Source organism: Perognathus longimembris, chromosome 7 (genome assembly GCF_023159225.1).
Source record: "Perognathus longimembris pacificus isolate PPM17 chromosome 7, ASM2315922v1, whole genome shotgun sequence".
Lineage (NCBI taxonomy): Eukaryota > Metazoa > Chordata > Mammalia > Rodentia > Heteromyidae > Perognathus > Perognathus longimembris.
Window position 1 is genome coordinate 18,725,972 of NC_063167.1, and position 12,598 is coordinate 18,738,569.

Consider the following 12,598-nt stretch of genomic DNA (forward strand, 5'->3'; position numbering starts at 1 on the left):
ATGACCTTTTAAAAGCAAATGTTTGTTGTTAATAGAGTAGGAGTCAATAATTTTCCCTATAAAGGTAGAATAAATAGTTGCACTTTGCAAATCTTTTCTTCTCTGTCACTATTAGTTAAGTCTGTGATTTGTAACAGAACTAGCCAGAGACAATCTATGTGCGAGGCAGCTTTGCACTGCTGTAACAAAATGCCTGAGGCAATCAACTTACAAAGAAGGTAACTGAGGCTTACAGGATTTTTTTTCCCCAACATGTCAGAAAGAACCTTTATTCCTTTTACAAACAGCCCCTAAGCTTTCTTGCCAGATGCTTTGGGACCAGATGCCTTTGGGCCTGGGGTTTTCGGGCCCTTTCTGAGCTTTGGGAGGCTGGGAGGCTTTCTGGCCCAGGGCCTTCTTGGCCCCATTGGCAGCAATGGCCTTTTTGGCTGAGCCTTTGCCTTTCGCAGCCACAGCAGCAGTGGCCACAGCAGCAATGGCTGCCTTGGTGACAAGGGCTTTTTTGGGAAAAAGCTTTCAAGAGAGCGGCTCTCTGAAGTTTCTTCACTTCATTCTTGATGAGTTGATTCCTCCTTTTCTTAGACTTCATGACTTTGTAGCAATCAAAGTCTGTCTTCTTGGCTTTCCTTTCTCTGGCTTCTATCTTCTCGGCCCATCTGGTGCCAGCCCATTTTGAATTGATGTCTGCCTTTTCACAGGCTTTGGGTACATACTTCTGGTGGGCACAGTGTGGGAAGTTGAGGATGAAGTCAGTGAGCTGCATGCATTTGAAAGGCATGGCCTGCCTTCTTACCTGGATACATGGTCTATCCACCAAAGCCCTGTTCTGATCAGTACCATCTACAGTCGCCACCAGCTCTCCAGCATGAGGTTCAAAGAAATTGTAGGCCACCCTGCTGACCTCCACATAATGCCTGAACACCATGTCAGCAGCACAGGGCAAGAAAGGGGCTTACAGTTTTGGAGGTTTCGGCCCACACTTTGTTGGGTCTATTGCCCTGAGCCTCCAGTGAGGCAGCCCATCTTGGTGTGAGGTGGAGGAGGGTGTAAGTAGAAGACAAGGCTTCCCCATCCCTTTCAAGGACATGATGCCAATGACCTGAGACCTCCCACCTGACTCCACCTTTGATTGGCTCCACCACCACCTACAGGGCCATGGGCTGGAGCCCAAACGATTAACACAGGGACCTTTGGAAATCATTGCAGATCCAAGCTACAGTGCTACACAGACAAATGAACTTAAGCTGTGCTTGCAGCTACTCAGGAGGCTGAGACCCAGAGAATCACAGTTCGAAGCTAGCACATGCAGAAGTCTGTGAGACTCTATTGTCAACTCACTAGTTCAACAAGAATACTGGAGGCATGCATGGCTCAAGGGGTAGAGCAAGCCAAGCAGGTGCCAGATCCCGAGCTCAGGGTCAGGTACCAGCCCCCCAAATGCATGTACAAGCACTAAATATGATCGTTGTACAATTTATATGTCACAAAGACAGGTGATGGCCCAGATGTGGCTTTTAGGCCATAGTTCCCACCCCAGGCACAGAGAAATCACTGAGTTTTTATATCTTAACTCACATAGGCAAAACAAGCAGTTTGGCTTCGAGTTGTATCCTGACATTTGTTAAATTCATTAAAAGGTTCATTTGAGGTTTCTTGGGATTTTTCTAGAAAACATTCATGTCCTCTGTGGAAAAAGAAGAGTTTTAGTTCACTCATTCCAAACTTTAGGACTTGTATATCTTCCCCATGCCTTATTGTCTGACATTTTCCCTCATGAGTATATTGAAGAGTTGGCTCAGAGGAAGAAGAGTCCAGATGTAAAATTCTACTCCCAACCTATCAGAATGTATATGCGCAACATAATATATGACTATCAACACAAATATGATTGACAGCTGCTGTGGGTGACGTCAGCAGGTGGTCCTTTCCCCTTGCCCCTTCCTTTCCATCCTGTGCTTTATGACAGGAAGCCATCTAGGCCAGCCTGGGCACAAAATTCATGAGATCTTACCTTAACCAGTTAAAAACTTGGGCACAGTGGTCTACAACTGTCTTTCCAGCACATTCTTAAAGAGGGGATAGTTAACTCTCTAGCCTGGACAGGGAAAGCACCCACATTAATTGTGGAATCATGTACACAAGAAAGTTGCTTCCCCTTCACCATGCATTTATTTATTCAATCATCTATGTGTATCTGTATACCTTCTTAGGTCTTTATTTTCTATTTTAGATTACAATCTAAGATGTCTTATTTGGTCACATTGGATTATCTTTTACTGCAGGCTATTATATCTTCCATTGTTATTCCAAAGACCTTCTGTTTCAACACCTGGGCCACCTATAGATCTTTTTTATTGGCTATTTTTTCTCTTGACTCTAGGTGGTATCTTCCTGTTATTCACGTGTCTAGTCATTTTTTGTTTGTATTGTATACTGGACATACTGATGGTACTTTCCTGAAGACTCGGTTTTACCGTCTTTTTAAAGAGTAGCAGCTGTTGGTTTAGCTAGCAGTTAAGTTATTGGAAAATTCATGAAATTGTGCTTTGTGTGTGGCAAGTCTATTTTAGATTGGTTTCTGGTCTCAAGATGCCTCCTTCTAATCGTGAGATAGACCCTGTGTCTGTCTCTTCTGGGGACTCTGTGCCATGACCTCACACTTGCCAGAAGGCTAACGGCAGATTTTCTTTCCCCTGCATTGTGCAAGTTCTGAAGTCTCGACTCCATCGTTGCACTTTTCTAGATATTGTTTCCCCTTGGATTCTCTGAAGTCTTGCCTGGGCATGCCAGCTGGAGTGTTTCCCAATGCTTCCAAAGGAGTTTGTGTATAGAGTTTGGGTGGCCCCTCCTTTCTGGATTTTCCTCAGTTCCCAGCCACTTAGCAGCCCCAAACTCTGTAGTCTGACTCCTCTGATCACTCAGAATGTGACTCTTAGGGGAAAAGTCAACAGGGGGACCTTGATCAGCATGGTTCCCCACTTTGAAGATCCAATCCACTACATTCTGCCAGAGTTCGGTTGCTGTCCATTTACTACACATAGTAGTAGCCTCTGAGCTGGAAGCAGTCGCTCATGCCTGTAATTCTAGCTGCTTTGGATATGGGGATCCAAAGGATGGTGGTTCAAGGCCAGTTTGGGCAAAATGTTTTATGAGACGCCATGTTGACCAATAACAAGCTGGGTACGTGGGCTGGGAATATGGCCTAGTGGCAAGAGTGCTTTCCTTGTATACATGAAGCCTTGGGTTCGATTCCCCAGCACCACATACATAGAAAATGTTCAGAAGTAGCTCTGTGGCTCAAGTGGTAGAGTGCTAGCCTTGAGCACAAAGAAGCCAGGGACAGTGCTCAGGCCCTGAGTCCAAGCCCAAGACTGGCAAAAAAAAAAAAAACTGGGTACAATGGTTCACAACTGTCACTCCAGCCTTGTGGGAAGCATAAATAATAGAACTGCTGTCAAGACTGGTCATAGTAAAAGAAATAAAAAGGAAAGAAAGAGAGAAAGTAAGTGAAGGAAAGAAGGAAGGAAGGAAGGAAGGAAGGAAGGAAGGAAGGAAGGAAGGAAGGAAGGAAGGAAGGAAGGAAAGAAGGAAGGAAGACTGGTTCTATTTGAAAAATAACTAAAGCAAAAAGGACCTGAGGTATGACTCAAGTTACAGAGCACATACCAAGCAAGCACAAGGCCCTGTACTCATTATTGCCAACAGACTTTGCCTGGGATATATAGTTAGCCCAATACAAGCTAAAGTTCCAGTGTCACCATTAATATACTTAATTGTGTGTATTGCTAGTCCCCTTGGACCTATCCCAACATAGACATGGTGAAAATCATATGATGGTGTCAGCCAATCGCCAGGCCTTCTGGACTCTATGTGCTACAAAAGGATGAGGGACCGCACATGTTAAGCACTGTACCCTGATGTGTGCTGCTGTCGCATCCCTAGCTGCCTGCCTGGCATGGAGCTTTGCAAATCCCTTATGTGCCTGAGCCCAACCACCCCGGCTCTGCTGCTCCTCCCCATCACAGCTCTGCTTTAGCCCTTCCTTTTAGTCTCACGTTCTGAACTGTCTGATAGTTCAATTTGCTTACTCATGGACTATCTTCCCCCTGGGAGCCTTGGTCTATCTTCTTCATTGCAGAAAATCCAGGATCTCGAGCGGTTCATGGCATAGAGCAGTGCTCTCGTCAACACTAGCTGCTCCAGGAGGCCACTAGACGGAAATGTGTCAGTCACATAGTCATGCAGAGCCCACCTTGTTTATCCAGGACTTAGGCTTCTTGGAGCTTCAGCTACAAAAAGAAAACCCACATGGCATTGAGTGACCAGGATGCAGGTTACACACCCCGAGCAGGTCACGTCTACGAGGAGTTTTTGTACATTTATAAAGCAGTAATGCCCACTTGCCTCCGCACGGAGTTCGGAAGCTCCCATTCTGGCCTTGGTGCTAGCATGTCCGGAGATCTGTTGCACACATGTGTACCCCACACCTTTCACATGCACATGCTACATTTCCTACTCACGGTTCCATGGGGTGTGGGGTGTGCACTGTCACCCCATCTCACAGATGAGGCTGAGGCTCAGAGGGGTCTTGCACAGTACCACAGAAGGGAAGTGAACAGGTGCACCTGGGTTGGAATTTGAGCTTCCTGTGGGATGAGTAGTTGCTGTCTTGAGCCTCGGACCTCTTTTGAGGTAAATGGCTGCCAGCTTGTTCACAGCATTGGACGGGGGCTCTTTCTCACACTGGGTTGAGCCTGTGTCACTGTCCTCCCCAGTGTGTGATATGGCCATTGGCTCTCACCCTAGAGTCCTGGCCAAAGGAATCAGGCCAAACTTCTTGGCAACAGAGCTAAGAACTCTTCCTCCTCGTCCCGGGAGGTCTCTGGGCCCATGACTCCAGCTGCCAGGCCAGACAATTCCAGATAATGGATGGCTGCTCTTCCACGCTGCTAGGGAGATGGGCCCATGTTAATCTGCTGCAGAGTCATTAGGAGGAAAAACGTTTGCTCCATGGAGCTCCCAATGGCCTTTAGGAACTGCAAGTTCAACACTGACAGCCACAGCAGCTCAGGCCTTAACCCTCCCCTGCCCACCATGGGCCAAGACCTCAAGGAGACAGTCCTGAAGGTCACTGGCCTGGACTCCCCGGGAGCCCTGGATCTTATTTCTAGGCTCTTGTCAGCCTGGCAAGCAGTGGGTTTGAGGACAGAAAGAGGACAAGAGAGAGGGGAGGGTCTGAGTCCTAGGATTTCTAGACAGGGACCACCAACCCACCCCACCCCCGGCCCACCACGATCTCCCCAGCTCAGGATTGGTTAAAGAGCTGAGCACAGAGAGGCCTGGGCAGGGTGCCAGTGGCTTTGGGCCACTCCCTCAACCTCTCGGTGGGTTTCTGTGGGTGGCGGGGGAGGGGCTTCTCTGGGAGAGGGCCAGGGTGGTGGCAGCAGTTCAGAAAAAGGTCCATCCTGAAGGTTATGAGGCTGTGCGTCTCACCAAGTAAACATTGGGTTCTTTACCATGAGGGTGGGGTGCTCCTCACTTCCACCCCTCCCCCAGGTCCCTGCCCCAAACCTGCTCCCCTGATTCCTTGTGTGGCCAGGTAGGAGAAGGGCATAAGATGACTTGGATGAGTTGAAGGAGAAAAGGGGCTCCTGACACTGACACCACATGGGTGCCCTCACACACAGCGAGGATCCAAGAGGAGCAGGGGCTTCTCCAGGTAGAGCCTAGATCTGTCCATCCCTAAACTCCTCCACGGTGGACAAAGACAGAGCATGAGGGGTGTAGCCTGCCCCACCCGCCTTCTGCCTCTGGAACTGGCCTCCCCCAGGAAGGTCTCCCTGACCTGAGGCACTGCCCAGCCAGGCTCTCCTTGTTCCATTTCTCAGCACAGCAGGAGGTGTTGCTGTCCTGAGGCCTCAAAAGGAGTAGGTGCTCATTTCACTCTCTCACCTGGTTACGTGGTCTGGGCACTAACCTAGAGCCAAGAGCTATGGGGGCTGCAGAAAAGATGGAATCAATATCCATCCAGACCTGCAGGTAGATGGGGAGCCCTTGTGGCCCCAAGAAGTTCCTTGTTCTCTTTGGCAAATGAGAAAATGGAGTCCAGAGATGGTGCGATTCACTGAGGATCCTGCCCCCAGCCAAGGGCTAAAGAGCCAACGTGAGGAGGGAGGTGTGTGGAGTTTGGAGACTTGGTTGGCTTTGAATCCCAGCCCCTGGCTCTGTGTGTGATCCTCAGTGAATCGCACAGGCTGTGCCTCCACCAGGGGAATTAAGGCCCCTTCCACCCTTCTGGCCAAGCCCTTCCCCCAAACCGTCCCCAGGCCAGGGAACTAGCTAGAGAATTCTCAGACATAAGTTACTTCTCCTTCAGCCCCCGGGCTGCAGATGCTTTTTCTCCTGCCTCACTGGGGCCATCACTGGCTCCCTTGCTTCTCAGAGAGCAATCAGAGGATTCAGTGCTGGCTGCTGGTCCTGGACCATGGAGGGTGAGGGCCTGGTCCTGGCCCTGGGACTGGGCTTGGAGATTAAGTCACCCCTGGGAGCTGTGATGAGGAGTCTCCACATGAATGGAACTTCCCAGCCGTCTGTGCAGGGACAGCAAACCCACTCTGTCCTTCCTGGCTGGACTCACAGGGGATGCTGGGTAGATGGGATGTCTTTCTGCATAGACAGTGCCCCCTCAGAACCTCCCTTGGGGCTCACCTCCTCCACTTTAGTTCTCTGAATTCATCCCCAGTTTGCAAGAAAAGAGAGAGGGGCTAGAGACAAAACTCAAATTCCAAGTTGCAACACTTGGAAGAGATCTAAGGAATGATGTCTGGTCTCATTTGTTACAGATGGGGACACTGAGACTCTGAGGAACTCAAGGTTCGAACAGCCAGTTAGTGGCAGTGAAGGGGCCAGCATGAGAACTAGCTAATGCTCCTGTGTGAGACAGTGGGAGTGGGCATGTGTGGGTGTGTGTGGGTGTTGTGTGTGACTGCCGAGGGCCACCGTGTGAAGGTCACAAGGACAGGCATGTGGACAGGTATGAAGGTGGGTGGTAGCTGTCTAGGGTGAGGGATCTCAAGATCGAGTGTCCCTTCTAGATCCCAGGGGTGATGCCCTCCCAGCCCAGCCCCTGCTGTGGTTGGACCTTTCCCAAGCCGTTGCCACCACCCTCCAGAAAATACCCATCTCCAAGCCTGGGTAGCAGGAATTCAGTTGTTTCTATTTGGTTTTTCAGTTACAGAACGAAAATTAAATTTAAGTTGTTTGCAGGGAGGTAATTTTCCTAATCACTCACCCTGCGCACAGATCCACAACTTGATTACTTCTAATGAGATTAATTGGATGGAAATGATTTCTTTTCTCTGGGAGGATCAGGGGGACTGTCTGAGGCCCAGTGACCCTCCTCATATTCCCTCCCCATCCAAGGTCTGGGAAGGAGCAGGTTATGGCCCTGCCTTGCCTCTCTCCACCTCTCTCCCCCTCCCTTTCTCTGTCCTCCACACTCCTGGCTGCACAGGGGAGGCCCCACCTCTCCTTCTCTGTGCAGGGGTGTTGCTGTGCAGAGAGGAAGGAATCAGGTGACACATTCCAGGTCACCCTCCAAGGTTGTTGGGGCTGGTAGTGGGCTCACCAGTTAACCTGGATGACCCCAGGAGGACCAGATAGACTCAAGGAAGGTCAGGCTGGAGAACCAGGCCTGAGCAGCTGGAGGATATGGCAGTACCCATTCTGCCACCATAGCCCAAGCTGGTTCTTCCCTCTAGGTCAGCCTCAATTTGAAAGGAGAGCGTGGGAGGGAGCCTGTGACAGGAAATCCCTGGCCCCAGACACGTGCTTTCTCCATGTGACCAGCCTAAGTCTGGCTCCACCTTTCTTTGTGCTGCCAGAACCAGAAAGCAGGCCCCCTCTGTGTGAGGCCTCCTTCAGCAGCCTCCAGGGAGCCCCCTGCCTGTCCCTTTGATGTCTCTTGCTTCTGATCCGGGAGGATCCCTTTGATCTTCACTGAACACTGAGCGGCTGCCTTGGTCTCCTGGACCAGGTTCTCCCCATTCTGGCATAGACTCATCTCCTCCACCACCCCATGGCCCTTTCATAGCCCTTCCAGAGCTTCTACCACAGGGAGCAACCAAGCCTTGGTGATCTGGTCACGTGGACTTCTCCAGCCCATCTCTCAGCTCCATCTCACACTCTGACCCACTGACCTGACCATGCATTGACCCCCCAGCCACCCTCTCCCAGGCCTTCTCTGCCCAGTCTGCTCTCTCCACAGCTGAACTCCATGGTCAAGGACAGCTGGAGTGCCCTGGCCACTTACTATGTGGCAGGCTCTGCCCTGTGGCTCACATACTCACAGCAACCCCGGGGGACCACTCTATCTGCAAAGGAGGAAGCTAAGCTCAGAGGTACAAAGCATATGGCCAGGGTCACTCAGCTGGGAAGTGGTGGGCTGTCATCTGCAGTATATCCTCTCTCCTGGTCCCACTTCCTCTTCTGGGCAGGAAGGGGTCCTAGGTTCCCACATACAGGAGTCCACCTGTTCACTCTGAGATTGTCCGTTCTCCTAATTGCCTTGGGGTCCTGGGCTGTGAATTCCCACAGCTGCCCTGAGTCTGACCTGTCCTGAACCCCAGGCCCCAGCAGGGGACCCAGTGTGTGGTAGACGCTTTGCCAAGATCTGCTGACCCCAGGAGTAGAGAGCGGTGACAGCCTCGCCTGGGGCTGCTGGACTCCTCCCTCCCACGCTCGCTTTCCCAACCACTTGATACCTCAGTAAGCAAAGTCTTTAAACCAAAAAACAATTTTACAGTTCATTTGAGTTAATCATGTTGCTCTTTCTGGAAACTATCTTCCCCAAATTGTCTACAGAAAGGAAAGCCTGCCTGGCAACCACACTCCTCCACCTTCCATCACAGACGCCTGGAACCACACCAGGTAGCGGAGTGGGGGGGGGGGCGGGAGGGGCTGGGCCACAAAATCTGACTCTACTGACTGTGATAGGTGCTGGGGACAGTAGAGAATGAGACAGATCCAGCCCTCCCCTGATGGAGAACACCAGCAATGTGGTGATAGAAGGGAGGGAGGGAGAGAGGGAGGGAAGGAGGGAGGGAAGGAGGGAGGGAGGGAGGGAGGGAGGGAGGGAGGGAGGGAGGGAGGGAGGGGAGGGAGGGAGGGAGGGAGGGAGGGAGGGAAAGAAATCAAGGCTAGTCCCCCTCTCTTCCCTCTCACTTGCTTCTGCTCAGGGTTGGCCCCTGGCCCTGACACACAGACACCACTGCCCTTTGCTTCGGCTACATTGGCACAACTTGAACATCTTGACTGCTCGCCACCTTTCTCTTCTAGAGCCTTCTCACCTGCTGGGCCCTTTACCAGCCATGTGCAATGGCATTTAGAGCCTTACAACTGGAAGGTTCAAAAGTCAGTGGCAACCCGTTTAAACCAAGAAATTAAAAAGAGGATTGTTTGGCTCACTGGCTGGGAAAGTCAAGGAGATGAAACTTTCTGATGTGGCTGAATCGAGGGATTCAAAATGGTTCTCTTTCTTAATGTGGTCTTTCCATCTCCAGTGGCACTGGAATCAACCCAGGCTCCTCCCTACAGGTGAAAAATAGGCAGAGTTCCATGTCAGACTTGTGCCACCATGGCTACATATTCCTCTGTCCTCTGGTATGGTTCTCACTGGCCTGGAGAATCACTGACCCCTCCCAAAACAGTTACTATGACCAGAGGTGAAGTTGGGCTGAATGGCTAGGCCTGGCTGGCAGGAGCCAGAGGCTGGCCAGCCCCATATGATAAACTAAGTGGGCAGGGAGCTGTTTGCAAAGGGAAATGGGGCTGCCTTACTTAAAGAAATGGAAGCGAGGCAGGGGAAAACAAACAAACAAGCCAACAAAGGAAACAGAACCCCTGTACACACCCACCTTGCTGTGTTCATGTGTGGCCCTTTTTCCTAGAAGACATCCACCGCCTGCTGAGTCAAGACCCACCAATCCTTTTGCCTGTGCTCCTCAGCTCTTCATTCTCTCACAGATAAAATGAACCAAGTATCAAATATGTTCAGATATTGCTCTGAAAGCTTCAGATATACCTGTGGTGATTCTACTATTCCTATAAGATAGGTATTTTTTATCTCAATTTTCAAAAATGAAGACATTGAAATATAGAGAGGTTAGGTAACTAGCCTGAGGACTCATAGTTAGGATGTATCAGCCTTGGCCATCGATTTTTAGCCCACACACTATTTCCAAAGCAACTAGAATATTCTTTCCACCCAATCTCATAGGTAACCATGCATGTTCACACACAGACACACATTTACAGACACATCCACACACACTCACATATATATATCCACTCTCCAAAGACATATTCACACATGCATTCTATTGAGAGAAGTCTCACCCACCCCTCCAGAGGACATGGGGAGCTGATACAAAGATCTCCCCCATCTCCCCTCTTCTCCTTCCCTGTTCCCTCCCTAGCTCCTTCCTCATTCCATGCCTTTTGCATTCTTTTCTCTGCCTCTCTCCCCATTCTGTGTCCCCTCTCTTCACAACCCACTCCACCTTCCAAAGCTAATTAAATGATACCAGGAAATGTATTTTGCTTGCATTTGGCTCCAAAGCACAGCAGAGATGTGTACGTGCTCATTAGTGGCTGTGCAGAGCGCTGTCATGCATCTCTGTGTGTTTGATGGCAGTCAGTTGTCCCCCAGCCTGAGTGCTGGGCTGGAGGGGGTGCAGAGGCTGCCCTGGGCCTTGTGCTCTGGCTGGAGCAGGAGGGGGGAGGCCACGGCAGTCACTAGTGATCCTTGCCACTGCCATCATAACAATAGATGTCAGAAACCCCCAATGAGCAAGGCAATGGTGGCTCACACCTGTCACCCTAGCTCCTCAGGAAGCTGAGATCTGAAGATCAGGTTCAAAGCCAGCCTGGGCAGGAGAGTCCATTAGACTCTTATCTCCAATTAACCACCAAAAAACTGGAGGTGGCACTGTGGGTCAATGTGGTAGAGCACTAGCCTTGAACAAGAGAGCTCAGGAATAGCTCCCAGACCCTGAGTTCAAGACCCATGACCACTACCACCACCACCAACAACAACAAAAGAAACCTCCACTGGCTCTGACTAAAGCCCAGCCAAGGGTTGGTTATCTCAAAGTCCATCTTCTACCTCTGCTACACCATGTATATTTGTTTCACTGTCTGGGGATCTTCATAGCTCCATTCACCTCTGTCATGTCCACCCCCCCTTGCTGCCCCAGAAGCCACCAGTAGCTCCCTGGAAGAGAAGGTTCAGTGGGCCTCAGGTGGAAGCAGGAAGCCTCCCTGGGGAAGCAGAGCCTCGTGGAGCCCCCTGTGGTCTCAAAACTACAGGCTCAGAGACTCCTCCTCCTGCAAGTCTTATATCAAACCTCAGCCCTGGACTCACAGGCTGCTGGGAAGTCAGGCAGAAAGCAGGTGTGAGACATGAAGAGGCTGTGGGATTGAGGCAAGGGACATAGTGTGGTCAGTGAAGGACTGTGAGTCCCACCTGCAACCCCAGAAGACTGGGCCTTACACATCCTGGGTTCCCTGCAGCCTCAACATCCTATGTCTTCCTGACCTGTGTCTTAGATGACTAAGAAAAGGTCCTGTGGCTGGGAAGGCTGGGGAGGGGGTGAGAGTTAGCAGCAGCTTTGAGTCTAGCACTGGTAGGTGTTTGGGAAGCAGAGCAGGTTCTAGGACAAGCCTGTTGTGGAGGTGGAGGTGCTTACTGGGGTCCTGGGTTAGGACAGCCAGGAGAATGATCAAGGGGCAGGACTCAGTCCCCTGGGCTGGGGTCAGGTCCTGGGTCAGTGGACTTATTGTACCTAATACACAGAGATGGGCAGTGGGCAGTGGAAACCAGGCCCCACCCACTCAGACTTCCACTGTGGTGGGTTATCAGGTAGGACTCGGCTTAGAGGTATGGGTAAGTCCACAAAAGCCACTGCAGAGTGACTGAGTGACATGCCAAGGTCACAGGGTGGGTCAGAGGCACAGCCCAAGCCAGGCTGGCTCCAAAGCAGATACATGGCACAGCCTGCACTGTAAGCTACCATGTGGGTGTTCAGGCAGGGCCTGAGTTCCTGCCCCAGTACCTGCCCCACAGTAGAGCTGAGATCTCCCAGTCCCTCTTGTTCTGCAGGCCCTGACTAGCATCCTAGAGCTGTACAGGTGCGGGCCACTTGGAAGAACAGCCACAGCCTCCTTCGTGAGCTCCCAGTCCCTCCTCCGGGCCAATGGGGAGAAGACTGGAGCAGGGAGGCAGTGAGCACACCTTATTATCAGAACCCCACCTGCTCACCAAGGCCAGCTGTGCGTGGCACCTCTCCACCATCACTGATAACAGCATTTTAAATTACAATTATCACCTGAAAATGGGGTCCTGTACAGATAATGAAAATGGGATTTGGCTCCTCCTTCGGTCTCTCCTCTCAGCTCTCAGGCTGGTGCTGAGCTTCACGGCACAGTTAGATCAGTTGTAACTCACAGGGACATTCCTGCAGAAGGGCATCTGCAGGCCAAATGGGCATGGACACACTACTCAGGGGGGAGGAGGGCCGGGTACCATGCACATACATGC

The 12,598-nt window shown here is 51.0% G+C and overlaps 1 pseudogene; it reads right to left on the reverse strand.

Annotated features, from left to right (window-relative positions):
* Nucleotides 1-290: 290 nt before the first annotated feature.
* Nucleotides 291-925, reverse strand: LOC125354255 (annotated as a pseudogene).
* Between the last annotated feature and the right edge of the window lie 11,673 nt (nt 926-12,598).